Source organism: Desmodus rotundus, chromosome 9, assembly GCF_022682495.2.
Source record: "Desmodus rotundus isolate HL8 chromosome 9, HLdesRot8A.1, whole genome shotgun sequence".
NCBI classification, from domain to species: Eukaryota; Metazoa; Chordata; class Mammalia; order Chiroptera; family Phyllostomidae; genus Desmodus; species Desmodus rotundus.
In genome coordinates this window covers 39943991-39971853 of record NC_071395.1, presented here as the reverse complement: position 1 = coordinate 39971853, position 27863 = coordinate 39943991, and the positions used below count along the sequence as shown (strand labels likewise).

The following is a 27863-nucleotide window of genomic DNA, read 5'->3' as shown; positions in this document are numbered from 1 at the left end:
ATCCCATTTGATCCTTCAAGGCAGGGCTATGTCCCCATTGCTTGGATGAAAAAACAAAGCCAGACTGTCGATGGCTAGGTCAGGGCCATGCAGATGGGAAGGACAAAATAGGCTCTGCAAACCTGGCCACTGCACTGGACGCTTGGAAACTCCAAGCTTAATTTAGGTTCCTTGATTAATTATTCATTCTCTCCTCTCTCTCCTCCTATTTATGACTTCCGCCTTCTCATTTTGTTCCCCGGTTAATGCCTTTTGTTTACATCTGCATCTTTGGCCCAGAATGAATGAATCAATGATTTTGGAGGAAAAAATCCCTCAAATTCTAAACCTGAGTTCCTTTGTGGGTATGAGGCCCTCTTCAAATACATACCTTGAAGAAACAAAACTCTCTCAACATGTTCAGAACACAATGACCCCACGTGCAATGTTGTTTGGTGTCCGAGCGCTGACACCTCCTGTGGTGATTCTGTGCTTTTATTTTATTTTTCCTGTTTTGTTTTCTCATTATCCAATTCTGCAGCACCAACTACAGGCTAGGCAGGCACATTATCACAATTCATCCTTACTCTCTGCATATGAGCCGGGGCTACCTTGCCCTATTTCACAGACGGAAAATTGAGAACCAAAGAAGAAAACCCAATTCCCAGGTGGAAAAACCGAGGCTCAGAGCCTCACACAGCTAGTCAGTTTCTGAGCTGGGGTTCCTGCGGTGACTTGTCCTGACTCCACTCCAGGGCAGCTGACGATGATAATTAGGTGGCATGTTTGTAAAGTGCTTACTCTTCAAGAAATGCTCCTTTATCCATTCTCTCATTCATTCAACCTATACGCAGGGATTCCAGAGCCCACGGAGTCACACTCTAGTGCGACCACAATAAAATTAGGATGATGGATAGAGAATGGAGCGTGAGGTTGCTAGTGACCCGGGTCAGGGAGGGCTTCTTCTCCGAGGAGCTGCTGTTTGAGCAGAAATTAGAAGATCTTGGAGGAGGCCTGTTCCAGGTAAAAGGACAGCAGGAGCAATGGTCCTGGGTCAGGAATGAGCAGTCTGTTGGAAATTTAAGGAGCTGGCTTGTCTGGAGCATGGAAATCTGGGAACACAGTGGTGAGTGCGAATGCAGAGAAATGTCTGGATTTTATATGAAGAAGGCACTACAGAACCTCGACAGACTTTAGAGCTGGACATGGCAAGCACCATGGCCTTTGCGCAGAGTGTCCTGGGGCTCACCAGCGAACAGAGAGCCGGAGGAGCGCCTCGCGCTAATGTCGCTGCCCACGTGTCACGCGAAGCTCCGCGCCCCACGTGCTCCCGCGGCTCTTTAAACGCCCACGACCATGTGACTCATCCCTACAGCCTCATTGGCCGGGGGGCGTGGCGGCAGCGCGGCTGCGCAGCGACGCGGGCAGTCCTGCCCCGCCCCGCGGCCGGCGGCGGCCGCGGCGGCGCTGGCGGAAGGGATGACGTCACCGGCTGGAGGGGGGCGCGCGAGTCGGCGCGAGGGGAGCGCGAGCCGCAGTGAGTGTCCTCGCGCCGCCCGCCCGGCAGCCCGGCCGGCGCGCGCACGCCGCGAGCCGCTGGCGCTCGGGCTCCGCTCGGATCCCATGTAACAGCCAGGATGTGAAGCGCAGCAGTGCCGGGGGAGCCCAGCCCAGCCAGCCTCCAGGTAAAGGGGAACAAAAATTCTGAATTACCATAAAATTGCAGGCACTCCAATGAGGGTCTTGGAGGCAGCGGAGTGGGCAGCGCGCCGGCTTTGTGCCGGGGAAGCCTGCACGGCCATTGTGCTCTGAGGACGCTAGGCTGCAGCCGGCTGCACGCCCAGTTTCTGCGCCTGGCCAGCTGCGTCCGAACAATATCCCCGGGAACTGGACTAGGCGGGGGCCACGGGGCCGGGGGCTTCGCCGCTGCTGTGGAGGGGGCTGGGCTGGACTCGCCCGGAGCGCAGCGTTGGAAGCTGCCCAGCGCCGCCGGCTGCACCACCCCGGGCTGCGGGCGGGGCGAAGGCGCGCAGGGGGGACGTGCGTGTGTGCGGAGGGGGTCCTAGCCCCGGCGGCGCCGGCGAGGGACCCCAGGCGGGTCCTGGAGGCAGGGGGCGCTGTTCTGGGGTTGGGGGTACGCGGGCGCTCCAGAGTGGAGACCAGCCCGGGACGGGTGGCTCCAGGTGGGAGCTGGAGAAGACCGGCAGGTGCGCCCAGGTTGTCCCCTTTGCCCGCCGCCTTCCGTCTCTAGTCCCCATCCCCTGAGACCTCTGAGTCAACGCTGTTTCCCTGGAGCGTTTTCTTGTCCTCTCTTGCTTGAAAGGGGAGCGCCCCTCCATCACCCTGGCCTTGCCCCACCCTTCTGCGGCCCTGGCTTCCCCTTTCAGACCCCCGGGCGAGGGGAGACTTAGCCCCCAGCCCCAGGGACTCTAGCGGGCGGACGAGCGCGAGCCCGGCATCCGACCTCCACTGGGTGCTGGGGGTCCCGGGAGAAGGGAAGCCGCCCCTAGATCCGCCAGCCCCGCGGGTTCTGCAAGCCCCTGGAGCCCCCCAGGGGGGCTGGGAGGGTCGGGTCGGTGACGTCATCCAGGGGGGCGGAGTCCTTGAAGGAGGTTGAAGGGGGCGTGCGGGGGCGGGGGTTGCCCTGAGGGGAGGCTCCCTGAGTTAGAGTGCCCGAGCCCTGGCGCAAGGGTTTGGGCTAGGCTGCGGCCAAGTTCACTGCTCCTTAATGGAAATCTTTCAAATTTAGGAACCTTCCTTAGCACTCCCCCTACAAATTCAGGACACTTACCCGCACGAAATCCCTCTGAATAGGGGAACTCCCCTTTAGCCGTTTTCTCTCCAAAATTCTCAAATCAGCGAACACCCCGCAAACTGGATTTTTTTCCAGCCAACCCCCCCCCCCCCCAGCCTGGAACCTCCTCCTAAGCGACCCTTTTCCGATTTCAAATTCTCCTCTAGTAGCTCCGTAAATATGCAGCTTTTGAAAGCCCCTTCCTCTGCAACCTTTCTTCAAATTTAGTCACCCCTTAGGGATCTCATCCCCCCAAATTAACAAACCTCCCCAGCGCCTCCATCTGGGGGGCTCCTCGCCTCCCTCTCGTGGGCCCAGCTGGGATTCCCCTGCCTCCCCCCATCTCCATTAGGGGGAGTCCCTACGCTGAGCACCGGGCCCTTCTGCCGCTAGTCAAACCCCTGGAAAACCAGCCTGGGCAACACCGCTGGGGACGGGGGTGGCTGAGGTGTCCAGACTGGGCGTTGGGACTCCTAAGAAACGGGACAAAGCATGAGGGTTCTGGAGGGTCCCCACCATAGGGACCCACCCGCTCTCCAGTGGCCTCCATCGAGACTTTGGTTGCTGGGTTTCTGGCTTTCTCTTGATATCCCCTGTCGTCATTGTCCCTGGGGTACAGGGAGCGAGGGCCCCTCTTTGTTTGGGGTGCCCTGCTTTCCTCTTGGAGCCGCCAGCCACCTTCAAGGAGAGGAAACCAGCCCTCCCTGCTACTCCTGTGATACCAGCTGCTGCTGCTGAAGCCTTTATTAATGCCTGAAGAACCCGGTTGATTCTTCCATTTGCATAGCTTCCCTCCCCCTCCAGGGTCCCTTTCTTTTGTATACCCCTTTCGCTGCCAATCTTGCCTGCCTTCTGTCCTTCAGCTTTCTTCTTCCTCTGCCAGCTGATACTTTGGCTGAGAAAGGCAGGCAGCTGGGGCTAGGGACGACTACTTCCCATGCCCCCAAATTCCGGAGCCCCCCATCTTGGGTCTATGTCTTTGGCTGCACACCCCTACCCGCCACGTTGTCCTCCATTGGGCATCTTTTACTGCTTGTGCTGCCTGCTCTCTGTCCAGCTCTCCATTCTTCCTCTCCAGAAAGCTTTGTTCTGCCCCATCCCCAGGGCCCTGGGGGGGGGGGCACCTTCACCATGACAGTGCACTTCTTCCTGGGGCCCAGCTCCCCCCAGCCCCTTGGGGGCTGCCACCCGCCATACTCTGTCACACTGAGAGTTGGTATAATTGGGCTCAGGCAGATAAAACGTCGCGGGAGACCTGGCCTGCCTGGTGAGCTCATGCATTTTTCTATTCTTGCCACCTGGGCTACCTGGGCCACTGACATTGGTCCCCCGGGGGTGATGGGGGGGCTGGTACTGTCGTGTCAGTGGACTTTGGTAGTCTGGCCCACTTCCTTCAGGAGATGGGGGATGGGTTGTTCTGGTGTGGCCTTGAGGTGTGACATTGGAGGGCATTCCTGGGGGTGGGGTGGGCTGGGCTCCCCAGGGAACCCTCTTCCCACAAGGTTCCTTGCAGGCCCCTGAGCTAGGCATGTGATGGGCAACAAGAGAGGGGCACCGACAACCAGTGCCTGCCTGCTGCGTATTGCGCGGAAATCACCCTCCGTTGACCGTGCTTCTGGTCTTTCCCTCAGAGCCTTTCTTTTATCCCTGCTTCCCAGGGGTTCTGTGCATCTCCACTTGTCCGTGGGCCCCACCTGGGGCCGTGATGCTCAGGCCCCAGGTGTCAGGAGCAGGTGGAAGGGAGACGCTCCTTGGGTGTCAGGGAGTCCTGGTGGCATCTGGGTTCATGTTTCTGGAGCCATCACTCTCTACCCATTTTTTCCTGTATTTGGGTTGAACAGAGCGTGGGACTTTGCCTGGCATTTCCGGGACTTGGGCCCAGTCAAGGAGATGACTCAGTTTCCCCTCCTGTCTTGTGGGTCCGCATTGCACAGCATTTCACAGGTGTTAGAGTGCAGTGCAGACTTCCAACTAACTGCTGCTTCCAGCATCCGGGCGCCAGGAGACCTGTGGCTCTGCTGGTTATTCCAGTGGCTGCACGGCCTGCACGATGATAGCGAGAGTGAGGTGGTTGGGGAGGGACAGGCAGGGATGATGTGACTCTGAGGCACAGAGTGGCCGGGCACCCTCTACCCTGCATTCACCTGCTAACTATGACTTTAGTACCTACAGCGGCCGTGTGTGGGAGAATATAGGGATAGCATGGAGAGAGTTCGGGGTGGGGAGGAAAACCCTAAAAATAAAAACGGATATTTATAAACCCAGCAGGTTTGGGGAATAATTGACGAAGCTTAATGTTTTCAGCTGAGAGCAATTTCCCTCCCCGACTGCATTAGGCTCCATTTGTGGAGTCATTCGGAGCCAGCTGAAGGTTCTTGAAGAGTGTGGGTCTTGGCGGGCACCTTGCAAGCCGGGGCTCTTTTTTCGAGGGTCGAGTGCTTCTGGAGGGGGCCTAGGCAGGACTGCTGAGACACCAGAGTCTCTGGCTACTCTTCATCCAGGGTAGCCTCCTGGCACCCCTTCCCATGGTGGGCATCCCCTTTTCCAGAGTTTGCAGGGAGGAGGATGCCCATCTCCCATGAAGCAGGTGCAGGCTGCCCTTGCTCTGTCCTTCTGTGCAACAAAAGATGTCCGGGGTCGGGTATTTGGAGAGACCGCCCCTGCCCACCAGGCAGGGTGGCTCAGCCTCCAGTGGTGGGGACAGGGTGAAGATGTAACTGCCACGCCTGTACGGGATCCACGTGCCACGCTGACGAAAATCTGCCATGGGTGCATGGACAAAGTCACACCACTGCCTGCGTTAGGGAAAACCAGGGGTCAAGGGCTTTTCAAATGGTTTTTAAGATTTGTCTTATTCCCACCTTCTCTGGGACCAGAAAGCTGCTGGCTTGCAGGGTGGGGAAGGTGGGAGCTGAACAGGAGTCGAGGTTCCGGTGCGTGCCACCCTATCGCAAGGAAGACGGACAGCCCAGAGACAGGCAGGTTTTAGCTGTGAGAGGCACAGGAAGTAGTGACACCTGGGTCTCCAAGCCCTGCGGTTCAATTTGTCACCTCCTCTGCCTTTTAGAAGCTCAAGGGTACTGAGTATAATGTGTAGGTTTATTTTTTTTCCTTTTTCCTTTTTTCTTTAAGGGGGAAAAAAAAAGACACTCAAAAAAAGGAAAAAAAAAAATCCCGGCGTACCATTTCTGTCTTGTCTCTGGCTGATATTTCTGAAGTGGCGGTGGGGGGAGGGTGCATGGGGAATAAGAAAAAATCAATTGGCTTACACTTCTGCAAAGGCGAAAATTAGTGAGCGGGTGGGAGTGACTCACGGACAGGGCCTAGACTTTTCCTTGCTTTATTTTTGTCTCCTTTTCCCCCTCCTCCGAGGAGCTGGTCCCCCTCCACTTCTCCACCCCCCCCCCCCCCCCCCCCCGAGCCTGGCCAGGCTGGACCTGAGGGTTGGTGCGGTTCCACCTGGCTTTGGAATCCCCTCCTTTCTGTCCTGAAATCAAGGCACCCCCAAAGTTCTGCCGAGGCCAGAGAGATCCCAGACGTGAAAAGCTTCCCAGGTTTTTGTTCGGCATTCCCGTTGGGTCCTTTCTCGGTCCTGTGGGTCCCACTGTGGTGGGGGGGTGGAGCCTGGGTTTCTGGGTTATGGTGACCCCTCCCCCCCAAATGCCTACCTGGACCTGAATTGAAAATGTCATTTTTCTTTCCAAGGGGCAGATTTTGTTCAGAACTTCCTGGGTGGTCCCTGTGACTTTTGAGGGTTTTTTTTTTTTTTTTCTTTCAAATCTTTGCTGTTAGCTCCTTGTAGGAAGGCCAGGGATCCCCTGCCTTCCTACTGGGGGAACTGAATACCCCCCGTTTTTCTCCTGGTTCTCGCCTTCCTCTCTCGCTCTCTGAGTGGTCTTGCCTCTGCCCTGTTTCACTTGCAGAATGAACTTACGCCTCTGATTCGGGGTCAGAGGCCTAACTTCCAGCACCTGCCCGGCGTGAACTGCGCACACTTGGGCTGGCGAGTTGACCACTGTGTCGCTTCATTTCCCAGGTCAGGGCGGTCGCAGCCTGCTGCTTGGGGCCTGAGATGCTGTGCGTCTGGCGCCCAGTCTGGCATCGCAGCGCAGCCCCAGAGGCGTGGGACCCCGGGATGGGGGCAGTGAGGCGGAGAGGGGCTGGGAAGATGCTGTATTGTCGTGCTGTCGTGTGGGTAATTGAGTGTTGGTGGAAATTTAGGGGTTCTGGGAAAGTAAGGGTGACACGTCTGTGTGTGTATAATTTAATGCCGTTTATAATTAACCTTGTGATCAGCAAATGAGGGGATGTCGGGGGGATAATAATAGCTGCTCCGACTTATGTGGAGTTGGCGCCCCGTGCCAGGCCCTCTGCTGAGTAAGCACATAAGGCGTGTCCTCATGCCTTTAACCTTCACACGCCCTGTGAGCTCAGTTGCCGTATTCAGAGCCCCCTTTCTCAGAGAGGGAAACTGAGGCACAGAGAGGGGTCTTCATTGGCCTGGGGCCACACAACTTGTAAGTAACAGAGCAAGGAATCTGGCCCAGAGTCCACAGATGCCAGAACCTGAAGTCTTAATTGCTGCGGAGTCGGGTGCTCTGCCCTGTAGTCGCAGAAGTCGTCTTGATGACATTTCACCTGCTGGGGGCGCCTCCGAGTCACTGCAGAGGCTCTGGGGCTCCCAGCTGCCTTCCTCAGAGGGTGACAGAAGAGCGTGGATGCTGCACTGCAGCTGCCTGGGTTCAAATCTCAGCTTGGCCTCTCATTGTCTCTGGGACCTGAGGCCCGTCGCTCCACTTCTCCGTGCTGCCATTTTCACGTCTGTCAGATGGAGAGTAATAGTACCCAGCTTGCAGGGTTGTTGGGGGGTTTAAGTGAGTTAATGTGTATAAAGGAATGCACTGTTACTTAGCGGGACCTGCCCGCCATGGGGTCCAGCATGGGAGGTATGTCATGGTGACTCAGCCACCGCAAACTGGGGCGTTCCCCGTCACTGGCTGCCGAAGCAAGGCCGCCCCACTTCCGCAGCAGGGCCGAGCCAGGCGCCTGGCAGGGTCTGAGCCACGGGAGGCCAGGTGAGGCTGCCTCGGAAGGCTCTGGGTGCTCCTGGGACCCAGGCGATGGCCCCCACCTGCCAGGACCCGAGGTAGCTTTGAGCGAGTGCCTGGGGGGAGGTCAGGGAGGCGTCACGGCTGTGAGGGCTCGGCTTGGACTAAGGGTGTTCAGGAGAGGGTCAGTTTGTGAGCTTGATATGCCAGCATCCGTCCATCCATCCGTTCGTTCACTGAGTCATTCCTCCAGTCAGTCGGTGTTTGTTGAGCCCCAGCTGCCAGAGAATTTGAGATCCAGACTCTGGGTTCCAGTTCCAGCTCTGTTGCTCACCGGCTGTCGGACCTCGGGCTAGTTATATAGCTGTCCTGTGCCTCAGTTTCCTCGCCTGTAAAACGGGCGTTTGGGCATTGCGTCAGTCATGATAGGATTATTGCAAGGGGCGTATGAACTAAGCCTGGCAGAGAGAAAGCGCTTTGTAAGTACTTTGTCTTTCTTTTTAAAAAATAATGCCAAGTAAAAATGAAGTTCTGGGGATATGGCAGTGAGCAAGGGAAGCTGCGTTCTTGGACCCTGCAGTGTACTGGCGGAGAAAGTGAGCGCATAAATAGGAAAGGAAAAAAATCGCCTAAAGCAGGGTTCTGAGACTGACAATCCGGTGGCCCCTAGTATGTCACCTGGCCACTATTTTGTCTGGGGGGGGACAAGGAGGACCTTTCTGAGATGACCTCTGAGCTGAGACCTGAAGGGAAACAGATGAACGGGTGCCGGGGACGGCAAGTGCAAAGCCAGGAGGGGCTCCTGCGGCTGTGTGACTGCAGGTGAGGGAAGCCGAGACAGGAGGTGGAAGGCTGCACTGGAGAGTGGGCCGGGTCCCCTCACACCAGTCTGGAGGGGTAAACTGAGGCAGAAAGATGGGGCAGGAACATTATTCTCAAACCCCAATGCCCACTAGGGCCTGGCAGTGATGCCAATGGATGGTGTGGGCCGGGCTGGCTCCCCCCACCCCCAGCTTCCTGGGCATCTCTGAATGGCTTCACAGCCAGATCTGCCAGTTATTCTGAGAAATACCAGAAATCTACATTTCCAATGAAATTGCCCTATTTTATACCCTTGGATCTTTCTTTTTCTTAAAACACCTCCATTTGCCGGTTGTGTTACCTTGAATCACCTCACTTGCCATTGCTGAGCCTCTGTTTCCTGGGCTGGAGAATGGATTTAAGATTTGAAGTCACCTCGGTGGGTTCTTTACCGGCACCAGCCCAATAACTCAAGGGAGGACCGAGAACAGGGCCTGGGCCAATATCCGCGCTCAATAAACGTTGGCTCTGATTATATTAATATTGGTCATAATGATAAACTTGACTTAAATTAAATGCCGTGCAGAAAAAGCCGGCTGGTCCCACGGGGCAGGGCTGTGAATTATCTTCTGGCTGCAGGACCTGCTCCTTGCACTCTCTCCTTTTCCGGAACATACCTGTTTGCTCTTGAGGCTCGGGTGTGGGGGTCAGCAGCGTCTTTTGTAGAATTTATTGCAGTGGTTTGCCACCAGGGGCGATTTTGCTCCCTGGGGGACACATGGCAATGTCTGGAAACATCTGGAGTGCTCCTGGCATTGAGTGGGTGGGGCCAGGGATGCTGCTCAACACCCCACAGTGCCCAGGACGGACCCCCACAAGGAATGACCCAGTCCCAGTGTCGGCAGTGCCGACGAGCAGATCCGGATTCATGCTCAGGACCCGTGGCAGCCTGAGAAATCTAGCGGTTGGCTTGTGTGTGGATGCCCACCGCCCATGGTCCACAGGGTCCCATTGGACTTGAACGCTGAGATTACTGATGGGTTTTCTCTGTGTGCCTGTCCTAGCCCACTGCCCAGTGAATTATCAGAAGCGGGTAATCGCCCCTGACATGTGGATTCTAGAAGTTGGGAATGATTGGCGTCTCTGGTGCTGGTGCTGCGTCTGGGACAGGGAGGGGCTGTTACATCCAGGTTTGTTCTTCCCTCTTTTACCCCACCTGGCCCTGGGAGCCTAGACTCTGTCCCCACTGAGGAAGGGCTTTTGGAAGCCTGAGCTCTCAGATTTCAAAATCTGACACCAATCTTTCCCGGCTGTGTGAGGTAACCCGTTATTCCCTTCCCCCAGCCTTAGTTTTCCCATCCATGGAATGGGGACAGAGCTTGCCTGCTGCGTCATTGGGGATTAAATGGTATCACGCTGACATGGTGCCAGGCCCTGGGGTGCACACATAGGGGCTGAATGACTGTGTCCTCTCACTGCCACTCCCCCCCACCATGAAAAACAAGGGGTGTGAGGATGGAGCCCCATACCTACAATTTCCGAGCAACTACAGTGGAGGGGAGGTGACCTCCCTGTCATGGAGCCACACTGCCTGCCTGGCCCTGGGCTCCGGCTTTGGTTGCATTTTCTCTTTCTTCTGAGAACAGCCCTGAGAGGTGGCAGCTGTTGCCCCACTTGGAGATGGGGAAGCCGAGGCACTGGTGGGGACAAGGAACTGGAATGGCTGGAGCCTTTCGTCAGGGCTGCCCCATGCCCCGGCCAAACCGAGGTGTCATTTCCATGCTTGTGGAGGTTCAGAGGGGTCTGCACTTGGTTAAGTGCTCTGCTGTTATTTTCTTGAAATTCTTAATTTTTGGTTACCCTGCAGTTTGGTTTTGCGTTGGGCTCTGCCGTTATGGAGCGGTTGTGGAGCTAGAAGGCTGCTTCCCACGGCGGTTGTGAGCGGGGCACAGGGAGGGACGCTGTTGGTGGCCAGGTCTGGTTCGAAATCTGTTTTTGCCTCTCACAAGCTGTGTGGCTTTAGGGAAGTTGCTTTGCTTCCCTGAACTGCACACTCCAACTCCTCTCTTGGCAGCAAAGTCCCTGCCAGCCTCCCTACCCTCTCCCCCTGCCTCTCGCTCTTGCTCATTCTGCAGCCAGCAGCGTCCCACACTAATTGTCCCAGTTAGGTGAGCCATGGCTGGGAAAGCCCTGCTTCAGCAGCTCAGACACCCCTGCTCAGCTTACTCTGCCCTGGCAGGGAGGCTAGGAGACCCAGTCGCAAGTGCAGGTGCTGTGTGACTTTGGCTACTCACTTGCCATCTCTGAGCCTCTGCATGTCTGAGATGTCTGGCACAGAAGCAGTGATGAGTGGCCGTTGAAAGCCAGGGGTTTTGAGGATGGGGGTCAGGGAACCCTGAAACAGTCCATGACATTTCCCGTCTCTTGGGAGAAGCCCAAAGGAGTTGGAACCCCAAAAGTGCATAGTCGCTGGGCCAGGTGATTTTAAGACTCGGTTACTCTGACATTCATTTGGTGTAGTTTGTCCGGCCAGATTGTTGGAGAAGACACTAAAGAGGCCCCCTGGAACAGGCTAGGCTTTCTTTTGGGGATCGAATTTGACATTTGAAGAACCTACATTGGAGTCTCGGCTTGGCCTCACGTACAGTGTGACCCTGGGCAAGTGGGTCCACCTGCCAGGGCCTCAGTCTGCCTGTCTGTAGAATGGGTGTGGGACTGTCTCTTGGGTGGTTCGAAAGATCCATACTGAGCATGTCTGGAAAGTGTGGGCATAAACATGGTATGGTACAGTGTGATGACTCATGCCCTGTGGGAGCGAATTGGGGGACCTGTGTACAGGGCTCTGGGGGATAGGGTTTGGGGGTGCCAAGGAGCAGATGGACCAAGTCTGGCTTCTCTCAAGGATGTGGAGTCACGCCGGAGCCTTCTGCTGCAGTGCCGAGAGCAGGCTGGCGGGAGCCAATGTGAAGCCCTGGGCAGATGAAACCACAGGCCAGGCTGATGCCATTATTGACGCTGGCAGGAGGCCTTCCCCGGAGCCACCCGGGCTGTGGTGGAGAAACCAAGTCACACCAGTGTGGCCTTGGCAGGTACTGGGGGGGTCCGTTCTGAGGTCACCCTGCCAGCTCTTTCAAGGCCTCTGGACTCCCTGTCCAGTGCTCTGCCGAACACCACCCAAATTTCAGTCATTCACTATGACGTGTGCTTTTGCCCTGGCTGCTTGGTCCTCCTAATGACTGAGTAGTTTTCTTTAAACCCATTCATTCTCTTTTAAAACTTAAAAGAGAAAACTTTGTCTCACTCTTGTGAACGGGAACCCGGTATATCTTTGACATAAGCAGGGGGAACCTTACAAAAAAGGGATGGGAGAAGGAAAAAAACCATTTAATCATATGGCTTCTGCCACAGGCTTAGAGCAGAGGCCGAGGGCCACTGGGACATTAAAGCCGCGTTAGACCCGCTGGTGACTTCCACCTGCAGAAGGCTAGGAAGCACCCAGGGCAGGAATGGCCCCCTTTCTGGGTGAGTCATTGTGACTGAATGTGGCTAGAACCACTGGGGGGTTTCCCAGCCGTTGGGGAGGCCAGGTCCCCTCCTGCCTTCCGACTGCGTGGCTTGGACTTTCTTGTTTGTGTCTGAGTATTTCTTCTTAACAGCCTGGGGAGAAGGTTATTTCTCCCTGAATTCAATTAATGAGCCTATTAAAAACTATTTATTTTCCCTGACAGTTGTTTACTGAGGAGAAGGAGATGAATTGGTCAGGCGTCCTCACCAGGCTGGCAGGAGGGAGGGTGGGGGATGCCTGGTGCCTGGGGCCCTGGTGCTAGGGGAGCGTAGATTACGGGTGCAGTCCTGCTGTCGGGAGGCCCCCAAGACGCGGAGCCTGAGCTTGGGCTGCTGGCACTGTTTCTGACCTTGGAGTTCGGGGGAGGTGGGCCCTGGGATGCATGAAAACCATCCTGGTGTGGAGGGAGGGACCTGGCTCCAGTGATTTCCGTGTCCACTTCCCAGGCCAAAGTGTCCCAGACACACTGGTTTGGAACCTAAGGCCTGACCCCATTGGGCCATATGTTTGTGGCAGGGTGTCCCAGTGTTCCTTCTCTTCTCCACAGCAGTTGAATCCTATGACTTATCTGGGCACGTAACCACCTGGTTAAAAAAATACAAAACATTTTCCAGTGTACTTTGCATGTCTGTGCTCTATGATTCAATTATGACCAGTGGGATAAATAAGCAGGATTTTCTGAAAATGCCTTCAAAGGGAGGTGGCACATGCTCCCTCCTACAACCCCCAGCTGGAATATGGAGGGGATGCTAGGCACTCAGGCAGCCATTTTGGACCACGAGGCAAGAATTGTGGATAAGAACGGGGAAATCAAAGAGATGGAAGGAGCCTGGGCCCCAATAATTGTGGGGTGACACAAGAGCCCTGAAAGGCCAACCTAGGTGTTTACTTGATGTGAAGAGAGAAATTATGCCTCTCATGTGAGTTTTTTGCACCCACAACCCAACTCGAGGCTAACAACAGCATTATATGGGCCTTAGGAAATGGTGGTTTTCTTGTCTCCTTCAGGTCTCTGCTCATTTTCTAAAAGATTTTATTTATTTATACTTAGAGGGGAAGGGCGGGATAAAGAGAAGGAGAGAAACATCAGTGTGCATGAGATACATTGATCGGTTGCCTCTCGTGTGCCCTCACCTGGGGACCTGGCCCCCAACCCGGGCATGTGCCTTGACTAGGAATCAAACCAGCGACCTTTTGGTTCTCAGGCTGGCACTCAATCCACTGAACCACAGCAGCCAGGATACTGCTCCTTTTTAAGTGAAGCTTCCTCTGACCTTAAGATCTGCAAAATTTGCCTCTCTACCCAGCCACTCATCTGCCCTTTCCTGCTCTGCTTTTACTCTAAGCCCTTGTCACTGTCTCCATGTTGTGTGCGTCTTACTCATCATCTGCCTCCTGCTCTGGCTGGGACTTCCTGGGTAGGCGTGTTTGCCCGTCTTCTCTGCTGTGTCCACAGCAGCTCCTGCGCAGAGTAGGGCTCAGTGCATATGTTTTGCACAAACAGAGCTCTGTTCACAGGGGAAGAAACGAAGCCTGAGGCCTTCCACCTGGCTGGAGGCAGTGCCTACACTTGTGCCAAGCAGGTGGCTCCCAAGTTCTCCCTTTTCACCCTGCCCCCCAACCAGTTGGCCAGTCCAGGCGGGCAGAGTCAGCCCCGGCGGCCGCTCCTGATCCTTTCTCTCGCCCCCACGTTCTCACCTTGGCCTCCAGAAATAGCCCCTTTAAAATAGCCTTGTCCCTGTGAGCCTTCCGGGGCCTCTGCCCGCCCACGGATATGACGCCTTGCTGACGGGCCAGTCTCCTTACTGCTGTGGGATTTTTAAAAATATAGTTGGTGTTAGGTAGTTTTTTTCACCCCTCTTTTATGCCTGAAGAAGCCCAGTCACCCACAGGGCTGCTTTCCCACCCCTGACACTTGTCATTTAGGTTTTGCTCTGTGTGTCCCCGTGGATACTCCATGGAGGCACAGCTGTAGAGGGGAGCCTGCTGTAGGCAGGCTCGTGCCAGCTCAGGCCCACATTCACAGGGCTGGTTGGGAAGCCCTGAGTGTGAGCCCTGGCACTGCCTCCGGCTGGCTGTTAGACCCCGGGCAAGCATAGACCGTGTCCGAGCCGCAGTGTACCTGTCTGTGAACTGGGGACGTCTCAGAACTTAGGCAAATGGCTAAAGTTCTCTGAGCCTCAGTACACAGCTAATACTCTGTAGAAGGTCTAGGTATTTTCTTATGTTTTATTCTTGTCATTTATTGAGACTGAGTAAATTAGCAGTTAAGAACTGGACCCCTGCCCTTGCTGGTGTGGCTCAGTGGATTGAGTGCCGTCCTGCGAATCAAAGGGTCCCTGGTTCGATTCCCAGTCAGGGCACATGCCTGGGTTGTGGGCCAGGTCCCCAGTAGGGGGTACGTGAGAGGCAACCACACATAGATGTTTCCTTCTTTCTCTGTCCTTTCCACTCCCTAAGAATAAATAACATCGTTTTAAAAAGAAGAAGAACTGGACCCTGGGGCCAAGTGGCCTGGGTTCAAGTTCCAGTTCTGTTCCTTACTTGCTGTGATTTCACCTCCTGGCCTCAGGTCCCCATCTGTAAAATGGGGACACTGATAACCCCGCCTGTGAGGGTCCTCAGGAGGATCCAGTGGGCTATTAAGGGTGACCCAGAGCAGCACTGGGCTCAGGAGTGAGGGTGAGGTGGTGCTTGTAAACGGCACGTTTATTTGATAACTGTCAGGTGCCTTCTGTGGGTTGGCTCTTCCTGGGGACAGGGACGGTGAGATGGACGCTTCTCCAGTGGATCTGCTTGTTCCAGTTCGAGGTCCTGGATCACCCAAAGGGCTCTCTCTCTCACCAGGGCAGGGATTAAACTGGCCGGAGGGACATGCCCAGCCCAGGCACCATGCAGGGGCCCCTGCTTCCTGTGTTTGCTCAGCAGGTGTTGGGCCGCGGGATGGCTCAGACTGGGGCTGGAGGCTCAGGAAAGGGGGAAGAGGGCAGAGTCCAGGGATGGTTCAGAAATGGGGACAGGAAGGGCCCCGCTGGAGGAGGCGTGGACGCTTCCGATGCCAGCCCTGCAGACCCAGTGCCTGGTTCAGCTGCAGCCACTGCGTCCCCCACACCTGTGCCTTCAGTTGTCCAGGGAGTTTCTCGGACGCCTACTATGTGTTGGGCTCTCTGCTGGGACCTGGCTGGGGAGGAAGTGCTTGTCTTTGTGGGGCTCATGTTCTGATCACAGAGAGACAGTAAGCAAAATAAAATGTGTCATGCTAGATGGTGATAAGAGAAAGGAAGAAAGGGATTTGAGAGTGAAGTTATGAGGGCTGTCATTTTAAATGGGATGTAGGGATGGCTTCATTGAGGAGGTGACAGTTTGAGTGAGGGAGGGAAGCAAGTGGATATGTGGGGGAAGAATGTGCTGGGCAGAGGGTACAGCCTCTGAAAGGGCCCTGGGGCAGCACTGTGGCTGGCATGTTGGAGGAGCAGAGAGAAGGCCCATGTGGCTGGAGGAGAGTGAGTGAGCAGGAGAAGGGACAGGTTGTGCAGGGCCTTGTGGGCTGTGAGAAAGGACTTGGGCTTTCACCCCTAGGGAGGTGGGAGCCCTGGAGGACTATGGTCAGAGGAAGGATGGGTCCTGACTCAGGTGCTCACAGGTGCCCTCTAGTGGCTGCTGGGGGAGCACAGCCGCTGGGGGGGTGGTGGTAAGGACTGGGTGGCAGGGTCGGGGGACGGGGCAGGGAGATGGGCAGAAGGGACAGTGCTGGTCCCTGTAGGTGGGGATGAAACTGGACCAGGTGGAGACAGGAAGGGGGAAAGTGGTGAGATTTGGGGTAAAATTTGCAGGCAGAATTCTTGTGTGCTTTTTGTGGGTTTCGCCTTCACAGTAGCTATGAGGGAGAGACTCTTACATCCATTTAACAGATGAGAACACTGAGGCCCAGAGAGGCTGAGTCACCTGACAGGGGCTGCGCAGCTTGATGTGGCATGGTGGCGGGGTAGCCAGCCAAGCTGCTTCCCAAGCACTGAACAGCCATCACTTCTTCCTAATGTATAGATCAACCACATGCATTTAAAGGCTGTGTGGGGTTAGTTTTCTTAGTTCAGAGGTCGGTCAGGGTCCACACCCTGTCCTGTTTTAGGAAAATAAATACATTGTAAGGCTGTCAGCTGTATGGGCCAGTGCAAAGCTGGCGGTTCGTTAGACTCAGTTCAAAGTCTGCCCTCACCTCTTGCTGAGCTGTGTGACTTGTGACCAGTGGCTGACCTCTCCGAACTCTCATTTTCTGAGACATTTGTTTGCTTATCCACTCATATTTTTTCGAACGCCTGCTATGCACCGGGTGGTTTTAGTCAGAGTGGCTGTTCCTGCCTTGGTCACTGCAGCCGCCAGCATCAGGTGACAAACCACAGTGCTCGGGCCACATGGGCATTGGCCGGAACCCCAGCCATCTTTGCTACCTTCTGTGGAGACCTTCGGGGGGGTGTTGGCAGCTCGGAGGGAAAGCCCTGGGCAGCCCCCCGGGGAGATGCCAGGTTCCTGGGGCCTGGCAGCACGGGGTCGGTGCTGCGTGCAAACCCCACACTGGCAAGTCCGGGTTGGGAAGCAATGCAGAAGAGCTGGGCTTGGGACACAGGAGTTTTGGGAAAACTTGAACCTTATATTTTACTTACATTTTCCATTTTGTACCTTGTTCAGGAGAGAAAAGTGATCAAAATCTCTCTTCAAAGTTTATAAAGTCCTTTCAGTAGCTATCAAATGATAATTTTCTGTGATTAAGAAGTCATGTCCAGTTTAATTGGCAACGTTTTTTTTCCCCCCTCTTGTTGGTACGTAAAATAACAATACACCTTAAGCTCAATGAAGTATAGTAATTGCCAGACTGGGAACTGGGACAGAGGAAGGGAAGAAAACATGGAAGGGGAGGGAAGGGAAGGCTTCCTGGAGGAGGTGGCAGCTGATCTAAGATGCAGAGGTTGAGTAGGAATTAACTGGGTAGTAGGGAGAGAGGGGCGTTCCAGGTAGAGGGAACAGTGTTGGCAGACTTCCCTTTGTGTACAAAGTCACGGTGAGCCCTCAAGGTGAAGTGGTTGTTTAATCTTGCATCTTGTGCTGCTCTCAGTCCCAGATCTGGATGACGCCACCCACGTGGGTGTTGCTTTCTGGTGACTGTGTTTTGAAAGACCTGAGACCCAGAGGTTTGGGTCTGTCTGAAGTCCTTCAACAGGTTGACTATTGAGCAGGGGTAATCTTCAAGGGTTCACACCCTCAGTTCCCTGCCTGGCTAGTAATGAGACTTCAGCCTCAGACACACAGGGGGCCTGCAGCCGGAAAGGAAAAGAAACCCAAATCAAACTTCAGTATAAAAGCAGATGAGTTGATTGGCTCTGTAACAGAGAAGGCTGGTGCTAGCATAGACCAGCTTCAGGCATTGCTCGATCCAGGGGTGCAAACAAGGAGCCTTTAACAGATGAAGAAAAGCAGACCCAGATTGTTTAAAACACTTGCCTGAGTCCACAGAACTAGGAGGAGGTTAAGCCAAAATTCAGACTCAGGGTAGCTGTGAATGTAAAGTCTGTGGCTTGGGAAGGTTGTCCCAGGCCAGGGAGTGACAACTCCATTTCATAGATGGGGAAACTGAGGTTCATACATGGGAAATGATTTGCTGAAGGTCACCCAGTAAGCAAGGAGCAGAGCCTGGAACTGAACTCACATCAGACCTGTTCTCTTGGACCTCTCACCATATGGTTCTCTGTAAACATAGGTTAAATGGTGGGTTGGTCCAGCTGAGGCAGAGAATGAGAACGGGTTTCCTGGGGGCTACATTGACCTTCAGCCAGGCTCTCCCTCCCCCACCCAGAGAGTGTCCCTTCATGTCTCATCCTGCCACCCACCCCAGATGGTTATGACATTCCCCTTGTTCTCGATGAACACATCACTGCTGACAGGTTGGGGAGGTCCCCGCTGACCCTGGCTCTAAGCCAGTTGTGGGTCCTGGCCAGGCCTGCCCGTCTCTGTCACAGGAGGAAATGAGACTGGCAGCTAATTGTCATCCTCCGAGCCAGCTGCCTTGCTCCCTGAGGCCCCATTCCCCGTGTGTGTGTCGCCGGCTCAGGCCTCTGTGTCCCCCCAGCAAGCACCCAGCTGACTGCCCGCCAACTCCCGCCATCTCCACCTGGAGCGTGTGCCCTGCCTCAGCTCCCTTCGCCCTTGGACACCTCCGTGACATTTATTGAGCACCTACTGTGTACCAGGTGTGGGGTTTGGCTGCCGGCAGGCTTCGCCGCCACATGTCCCGCTCTGCCACATCTGAGCTGTGTGATCTTGAGCAAGTGTCCTGACCTCTCTGAGGTGCTTACTTCCTCGTTTGTAAAAGGGAGAGAATTAGGTGAGATGTTAGGTGTAAAGCACTTGGAACAGTGCCTAGCAGCACATAATACATGGTCTTCAAATATTAGCCATTATTCTTATTATTGGTACTATTATTTTAGCATCAATAAATATAGCTCCGTTGTTCTCCTCTTCCCTTTTCCACATGTCCCACGCCCACAGCAGCATTCGCTGGATTCCGCCTGGTCACCTACAAAGAGTGTTTAGTCTCCACTCTGGTCACCAATGAGCCGGTGCAGGCCTGCCCGCGACAGCTTTGTGGTGCAGGCGTGTTTTTCTCCTTCCTTTGTCTGCTCTTGGCTGCTCCCACTGAGCCAGTTGCGGCAGCCAGCGTGCTGCCCACCCATTCCCCCAGGGGATGGCTCGGCTCTAAAATGTTCTGTTGAACCCTGAGATAAGCTTCTGAGAGTTCAGAAACAGTCACAGTGCCTTTTCGGGGCCCAGGACCCTGCTGGGGGTCTAGATTCACCGATGGGTATTTACTGAGCACCTCCTATGTGCCAGGCCCTGATCCAGCCACTGGGAACAGAGTATTGCAGAAGACAGGAAAAAGCCCTGTCCTCATGGAGTATAGTGGGGAGACGGACAATACACAAATAAATAAACTAAACATTTGTTGAGGTCCTACTGGATACCATGGCTTTAAGAAAAATGAAGCCAGGGAAAGGGGTAGGTGATAAGGAGGGGCCGTTTTACCTCCTGAATCAGGGCAGGCCTCTCTGAGGAGGTGGCATTTCAGTAAAGACTAGCAGGATGTGAGGAAGTAAACTGTGTGGAGTTCTGGAGGAAAGGTGTTCCTGGCAGGGGGAACAGCCCATGCGAGGGCTCTGAGGCAGGACCGAGCCTGGGTCATTGGAAGAACAGTGAGGAAGTCCGTGCGGCTGGAGGAGAGTGAATGAGAGGAGAGAGGGAGGAGAGGATGGAGCAGGCGGTACAGGGCCTTCTGGGCTTCAGGGAGAACTTGGGCTTTTAGCTTGAGTGGGGTGGGAGCCCTGGACGGCTGTGGGCAGAGAAGGGATGGGACTGGGCTCGGTGCGCTCAGGTGTGTTTTTGCCACTGCAGGGAGGACGGACTGTGGGGCCATGGGCAGGAGCAGGACACCGGGGTGGAGCCGACCGCACTAGTCCAGATGGGAGATGGTAGGGGCTGGACCAGATGGAAGCAGAGGAGGGGGATAAGTGGGTGGATTCTGGAAGGGTTTTCACAGAAGCCAGTGGGATTGGTTAAGTGGTCGGGTGAGGGTGGGAGTGAAAGGAGCCAAGGATGAGTCCTGCATCTCACCTTGTAGGTGACCTGAGCACCTACAAGGACGAGAGGGGCAGGCGTGGGACCCGTCTGTTACAGGACAGCCACCAAGGTTCCCAGAAGGCAAAGGGGCTGGCTCTCCCTGGATACTTGGTGTGGGCTTCCTGGAGGTGGTGGATGTGATCTGGGGCCCGTGTCCCTGTGCTGCAGACAAGCTAGTGCCCTCGGCAAGGTTCATTCTTTTCTCAGCCTTGTGTTGAGAGCACTTAGAATAGCGCCCAGCTATACCTTTGGGGTGGGTTGCGGCTTGGGCTGGGGCTTCGCCAGCTTTAAGCTCTACTGGGGCTCTTCTGGGGCTCTTCTGGGGCAGGGATTCAGAGATTCATGGAGGCCACCAGTTGAGGATACAAAGGGGGCCTGGTTTGCAGACCAGGAGACTGAAGCCCAGAGAGGCCAAGGCCCTTGCCCCAGACCACACAGCATGTGGCAGGGGTTAGACCCCACTCATGGGCCTGTGGTCCCTCTCCTCCCCTCCTGGCTCCTCTTCTTCTTTTCTGCCTGTCTTCCACCCCCGGGCTTGCCAGCTTCCGTTCTTGGTGGTTTCCAGGCTTCCCTTGGCTCCAGCTTCGCACTCACCTCCCCTCTCCACGCGCTTTGGGCCGGGGGCTGCCGCCAGGTAGGCTCGAGGGACTTGATGAACACCCTCTGCCGTACACCCAGGGTTCCCTCTGCCCCTGCCCAACCCCCCGTCCCACTGTTGATGGAAGAGGAATGGGAGGGAGCAAAATTATATACACACGAACATATAAAAATTAGTTTAGGATCTGGGCCAAGAACCGCTTGCGCTTGGCCAGGCATTGTGGGTAATTCATCGCTGATCACCATAAAAGCCAGAGCCTGGCTGGCAGGCTGCTGTGGGGCTTTTGTGTAAGATTCTGATGAATATATAATTTCTCTCCAGGTCTGGAGCCTGAGGTCCTGCCACCCCTGCAGCGGCAGGATCCCCGCCCACCCTGCCCGTTTCCCCGCTGCTGAGCGCTGCCCCCAGGGAGGGTGCACCCTGTTCCTGCCCAAGGGACGGGCTGTTCTGGCCGGCCCGGGGGCCAGGCTGGCCCCGTGTCCCCTGGTGGCACGGCCTCGGGGTAGCTTGGCTTGGCATTCCATGCCCACTGCCAGCCTTGTCATGCAGCCCCATCCCCGGGCCCAGCGCCCTCAGTCCTCATGTGCATTTATTAGGCCTCAAGTGTTCACCAGATGCAGCATGGATGCGGGGGACCCTGTGGTGACTGAGGTGGACAGGCTACCCTCTATTCTTTAAGAGACTGTGATTGATGGATGAGTGGACGGGCTTTTCTCTATATTTAAAGATTCCCAGGAGATGGAGATTAAAACAACAAGATAACCACTCTGCCCATCCCCTTGGCACAGCTGTCCGGAGCTGGTAACATCCAGCATGGCAGCAGCAGGGGTCCAGGCTCTCTGGGTGCCACTGGCGGGAGATTAAATACGTGTTGCCACTTTGCATCACCTCTTATTTGTAATGCATGTTCCTGGCCAGATAGTGCACCTGTGTGGGGCCCCACTGAGGATGTGCAGAAGCGCGCACAGTGGAGAGCCTCTGCTGCCCCCCATCCTCAGCTCTCTTCCCCCCTTCTTCCCAGAAGCAGAGGCCAGTAGAGTTTTTCTGCAAAGGGCCAGATAGTAAATCTTTTTGGCTTTGTGGACTGGAGGGTCCTGTTTGTACTACTCAACTCTGCTCTTGTAGCAAGAAGGCAGCCAGAGACAATAGGAGATGAACAGGCGTGGCCATGTGCCAATAAAGCTTTATTTACACAAACAGTTGGCAGGCCAGATTTGGCCTGTGGCTGTAGCTTGCCGCCCCAGTTCTGCATCAGTCCAGTAGAATTCTCATGCAGTGCTAGCAATGTTCTCTACCTGTACTTTCTAATAAAGTAGCCACTGGCCAAATGTCCTCTTATGCATTTGAAATGTGGCCAGTGCAACTGAGGATTTGAATTCTACATTGTATTCCACTTTATTGCACTTAAATGTGAACAGCCAGGTGCGGCTGGTGGCTGCCGTTTGGGTCGGTGCAGTTATGTAGGGCCCTCACGTGAACATCAGAGGTGGGTAGAGTTCCACTCCTGTGTTTAAGCAAATGGTAGCATCCTTTACGCGCTGTTCTGTCCCTTGGTGAGTGTTTTTTTCCCATTTAAAGATACAGGATGTTAAAAGTAATTTCATAATTGTCCACCTAGCTTCCCCGTTCCTTTTCACACCTGTGGTACTAATCTCATAATACCAAGAGATACTAATTTTTTTGTGGCATTATCTGGTCCCTTGTACCCTTATATTCTTAACCGATCCACTATTGATAGGCACTTGTGTTATTTCAAGTCTTGCTCTGACAACTTTCCACATGTGTCATTTCAGGGGAATGAATGTGTCTGTCAGATACATTTCTAGAGGTGCCGTTTGTAGCTCAAAGGGAATGTGAAGACATCCTTCCGCCTCTCAGCGTTGAGAGAGAGACAGATGCTTTCCCGAGGGCCTGGGAGGCATGGGTGCAGAGGTCCACCATGGGTGAGCACCTTGGGGGTCATAGTAAATGGCCCAGCCTTGTAACGGGAGGCTGGGAGGCAGGTGACAAGAGGGATCGCACACACAGGAATGTGTGTGCGGTGTCATGTGGAAAAAATGCAAGTCGGGAAACGACACAAACAGGATGATACCATTTCCGCTGGAAAACCCACTCTGAGTCCGAGTGTTACCTTTGGTCTGTAACCGCGCGGGAAAGCTCTGCAGAGGTTGACACAGACCGACAACAGAGGGTGCTTCTAAGGGCAGAGGACTCTCCCTTCCGCAATGTTCATGTCTACCGTGTGCCGGCTGCTTGCTGTTCCAGGCGCGAGCAATTTAAAAGGACAAATGCCCTGTCCTCTTGCAGCTCGAAGTTCAGTTGGGGAGGTGGAAATAAAGAAAGCACAGAGGAGACACCACATTCCGTGTCAGGCAGCCCGTCGCTCTGGGAAAAAAACTCAGAGAAGGGGAGGGGAGAGCCAGAGTGGAAGGCGGAATTTTAAATAGGGGGTGCTGGAGGCCTCCTGGCAAGGGTAACCTGCGAACAGAGATGGTGAGGGAGGCGGCCCGGTGGGTTTCGGGGGGCAGTGGCCCTGGCGGAGGGATAGACAGTGCAGAGGCCTGGGGCTGAGTCCTCCAGGACAGCTGCTGAGCCCAAGCCGCCATCCTTGCCCATGCCTGTGCCCCCTTATGGCTCCCAATGCCAGGGCAGCTGCTAGAGAATAATTAATAATAACAATAATGTATTACATTTGGGAGCCAGGGGTCCGTCCTTGTGCCTCCAGGTGGCTGCCAGCCCCTGACCATGTGACGACTGCAAGTCACAGGCTCAGTGTGAGAAGCCGTGAATTCTGGGACCTTGTCGTCTGCGAGTGAGGCAGGAGGGTGAGGCCTGGGGAGGGGAAACTGAGGATCAGATGAGTGGTTGTGGGAGGGGTTGAGAAGCAGCTTGAGTTCAGGTTCCTGTTCTGCCATTCATTAGTGGTGGGAAGTTGGGCCTAACCTCTGTGCCTCAGTTTCCCTAACTGAAAAGTGGGGGAAATACTATCATTTATTAATACCATTTATTGAGGGTATTCTACAAGCTGCTTATGTATGCCTGGCTTTCAGGAAGAGTCAGGAATAAGAGCCGGTATGTTCCTTGAGCACCTACTGTGTGCCCGGCTCAGTTCTGAGTGCTTTTCCCATACTAAGGTCTTAAAGAGCGTTTTTAGGTCTCAGGGGAGACGGCAGTGGGTCCAGATCCAAACCCCTGTCTAAAGATGCCACCTTCTCCCTGGTCTTGAGAGCTTGGGGAGTGGAGAGGTTGTTACCTGCACCTACCTGCTTTTGCATAGCAGGTCCGTTCCCCCTCCTCCGCCCCAGAAGTGGCTCCCTAGTCCCTGTCTTCTCCCCTGTGGGATGTGGCTGGGACTCAGCCCGAGGTTTCTGTTCTCACCTCTTCCATTTTGTCCAGTGCTACTTAGGTCTCCTCTCCCAGTTTCTACTCCTTCACATTTTAGGTATTTCCTCCTGGAAGCCTGCCGCATTCGCAGGCCAGAGGCATCCCCCATCACAGCTCTGACCTCTAACTGCCCGAGCCCCTGTGTGTCTCCCCCACAGCCTGTGAGCTCCTTAAGACTGGGCTGGGGTGGCCTGGGTTGTCCTGGGCCCCTCGTGCTCAGCCTGGAGCCCGGTACACAGTAGGAGCTCTGTAAAAGCAGGTGAGGCGAGCAGGGAGAATATTTACAGGAGTGTGATGATTGTTCATGCCTCAAACATATTCATTCCTCAAACGTCTTGCCTCCCATCCCTTACCCCTTTAGTCCCATTTCTCGGCTACCAGGCACCTCTTTCCCTAGAGCTTGGCCTTTGCATGTGCTGTGTCCTCTGCCCAGAATTCCTCCTCACCCCTGTCTTCACATGGCTGCCTTTGCCTGTCACTCTCCTTCCCTAGAAGACAAGCCCTGGGAGGTTGTCTGCCTTGTCCCTGCTGTGTCCCCAGAGCTCGGGAGAGCGCCTGGTGCAAGGTAGATGCTGAGGTTTGAGTAGTGACCAGGACCAGGTCCCACCTCACTAGGGGAGTCAGTCAGGGGCTGCTTCAAGCCCTGCCTCTGGGACCTCGCTGGCCTGTGCCTCAGTTTCCCGGATCTTCAAAGGCCTTGAAGTCACAGAAGTCAACTTCAGGTACTAAAAACACTAATCTTCCTCTGTACAGGTAGGGAAACTGAGGCCCAGAAGTGTCAAGGACTTGGCTCAGGGTTACATAGCTCCCTGCGGACAGAGCTGGGTCAAGAACCTTGTCCACCTGCCGTCTGTGGGCCATGATTTCTAAAGTCGAGGGGGCCTACCCCCAGAATGAAGCTGTTTTGGGGTGACCTGTGGAGGGGGTGTCGCGTGACACATAGCTGCACAGGCTAGCAACAGCTCCCCTTTCTGGTCACGTGGAGCAGGGCAAGGAGAAAGACTCAGGTGCGGGCGGTCTGTAAGCCAACCCCTGCCAGTCTCTATAACCAAATCCCAGGCAGGCCGCTGCCTTTAGCCACAGTATCCAGGGAAAATGGAAGAACTCCGTTCATATTTTCATTATAACAACTTTTCGGGTGACTTTCGAGGCTAGGCAGTTAGAGCTGTGCATTATTGAGTTAGTTTCTAAAGGAAATTATTTAAGGCCGCGACTTTCAGCCTTTTCCATCTCATGGCACACAAACTAATGACTGAAATTCTGTGGCACACCAAAAAAGTGTTCTTTTTTTTGCCAATCTGACAAAAAATAGGTATAATTTGGATTGACTTACCAAAAAATAATAATAGTAATTACCTACCCTTTTTGCTCCAAAGTGTCTTTTTAAAACATCAGATGGCTGTACTTGTATATAAGGATTTTTGCTACCAAGTGTTAGCCAATCAGACACAATGTTATTATGCAGCACGACCGATAAGATGCACCTGTATTATGTGACCTGTAATATATATTTACGGTTCAAGACGGGGCACTCACACCGAATGGTTATTGTTGTGTTGGCTCTTGTCATTTTTTTATTTGACAACCTGAGGGAAAAGAGGTCAGTGCCCCTGACTAAATAGTCAGCTATTGTGTGTTTTAAAAAATCCTTGGGGCCCGCTGGTTGAAAATCTCTGGTTTAAGGGAGAGGCATGAGCCACTTGAATGAAAGATTAATGAGGTGATTGGTATGTGGCGGAAGTCTGGCACAAGGAGGGGAGGGTGTGGGCAGCACCATGCACTCACTGGGGACCTGGTGATCACAGAGGCACCTTGCAGAGAGGATGTGGCCAGAGCCACGATGGCGCAAGGTGGGGGGTGGGGGTGAGGGGTAGGGGTGGGCCTGGTGGGGGCCCCACCCTGGAGGACCAGGCCTGGCAGGGGACCTGGCCCCTCCACCCCCGGCTTCTGGCTCTGTCAGCATGTTGGTGCTGGGCTGCTGCACGGAGCCTGGTGGTGGCCAGGGCAGCTTTTTACAAATTTCTGCCCTTGGGGCTGGAGTCGCCCCCAGAGAGCACCTGGATGGCAGGTCAGGGAGACCCAGCTGCAAATCCCAGCTTGTGGACTTGTGGCTGATGGTGGCACCTGCTGACCTCTGCCCTGTCCTGCAAATCAGCCCCTCCAGGCTTTGCAAATCATTCATTTGTTCATTCATTTATTTAGAGAGCGTTTATCGAGCACCTTCTGTGTGCCAGGCCCTGGGACCCAGCAGTGACCAAAGCCGACCCAGTCCCACCCTCCTGGCTCCGTCTCCTGCAGAGCTGCCACAGAATGTTCTGTGGTGGCAGAACCACGCTGTGTCTGCGCCACTGCTGGGGCCGTGAGCCTCGTGTGCGCGGCGCGCAGCCACCGTGACTTAGGAACTGATTTTGGATTTTGTTTCATTTTATTTAGTTACACATGGCTGTTGGTCCCCTATTGGACAAGACTGATTTAGACAGTAAAGAAGAGGTAAATGCAGGGTGGGGCAAAAGTAGGTTTGCAGTTGTTTGTATGAAAAATAATACAAGAATAAACTCTGTGTTTCACGTAGTCACAAGTGTAAACCTACTTTTTGAAAAGACTTTCTTTTTAAAGAGAGGAGAAGGGAGGGAGAAAGGGAGAGAAACATCGATGTGAGAGAGAAACATGGACGGGCTGCCTCTCTCACGCAACCCGACTGGGGACCGAACCTGTAACCCCAACACGTGCCCTGACCCGGAAAGGTACTGGGGAGCTTTTACTTCATGGTCCGACTCCAGCCAACTGAGTCACTGTGAACCTACCTTTTGCTCCACCCCGTAATTTCAGATGAAAGTGCCAAAAAAGAAAAACAATTGAGGAGTGTGTGATAAAGGGTGATGGGGGCGCTCTCTGAACTGGAGTGATCAGTTAGGTGTCCGTGAGGTGATGTTTGAGGGCGACCTGAATGGTGAGAAGGAAAGAGCCATGAAAATGTGGAGGAAGGGTATTCCAGGCAGAGGGAATAATGTGCAAAGGCCCAGAGGCGGGACAATGGCTGGTGTTTGAACGAGCAGGGAGGAGGCCATGTGGCTGGAGTGGAGTGCACAAGGAGGAAAGAGGGAGGAGGTGAGGGGGGGAGGGGATAGGGCAGATTGTTTAGGGCCTTGTGGGATTTGGCTAGGGCTTGGGCTTTTATCTCTAAGGAGTTAGGAGACCTGGAGGGCTGTGGGCAGAGGAGGGACAGCACTCTGGGACTCAGGTGCTCACAGGCGCCCTCTGGCTACTGTGGGGAGGACAGACTGTGTGGAAATAAAGGCAAGAGCTGGGGGATCAGGACAGAGGCAATTGGTCCAGGGTGGGGCAGTACTGGGAGCTAGACAAGGTAAGGAGGCACATGGAGAAGGATGGATAAATTCATGAGAAATTTAAGAGGGACACTTCAGGGTATTTGCAGACGAGCAACATGTGCAGGTGAGAGAAGAAGAGTGAGGGCTGGCCCTTAGGTTCTAGCCTGAACCTCTGGAAGGATGGAGCTGCCATCATCTGAGAAGGGGAGAATCTGGGAAGAACAGGTGCATCTGGATCCAGCTGTACCTGAAGGCATCCTGGATTTCTCTGGAAGGAGAGGAAGGTAGCTGGACTTGGGGGAGCTGGGAGGTGAAAAAGGCAGGTGAGGAGCTGGGGCATGTCTGTAATGGGCAGTGTGCCTGCTAACTGTGGGGTAGCTGGCTGGCACAGGTGGTGCCAGGACCGTGATATAAGTGTGGGTGAGGTGGGCTCCTGGTTGGTCGGCACACTCACTTGCCCAGGTAGTGAATACTATGCTGGGTGGAAGGGAGGGGATCCATGGAGCCTAGGGAAAGGAGGAAGCTGCCAATCAGTTTCTCCCTCACTCTGGATCCCAAGTATGTAGAGTTTGGTGGTTGTCTGTAAGTGAAACTTGGAGAGATTTCGGCCTCAAATGTGAGGACAGTGGGACAGGTGGGGAGAGGGATGGGAGTAGGGGTGTCCTACCCAGGTGTGTGTGGTTTTACCCAAGGGTACTGC

At 54.6% G+C, this 27863-nt stretch overlaps 1 protein-coding gene across 12 annotated transcripts in view; it reads left to right on the top strand.

Moving 5' to 3' along the window:
* The first annotated feature begins 1476 nt into the window (after positions 1 to 1476).
* The window catches only part of PTPRS (protein tyrosine phosphatase receptor type S), a 95987-nt gene continuing 69600 nt past the window's right edge, over positions 1477 to 27863 (top strand). For 7 of the 12 annotated variants that reach the window (XM_053910964.1, XM_053910962.1, XM_053910958.1 and 4 more), the window contains exon 1: positions 1477 to 1664. The gene's annotated coding sequence lies outside the window, so the exon portion shown is untranslated. Of the gene's footprint in view, positions 1665 to 9686; positions 9813 to 27863 lie in introns of all 12 variants that reach the window. The other 5 variants (XM_053910970.1, XM_053910967.1, XM_053910968.1 and 2 more) reach the window with 2 other exon arrangements.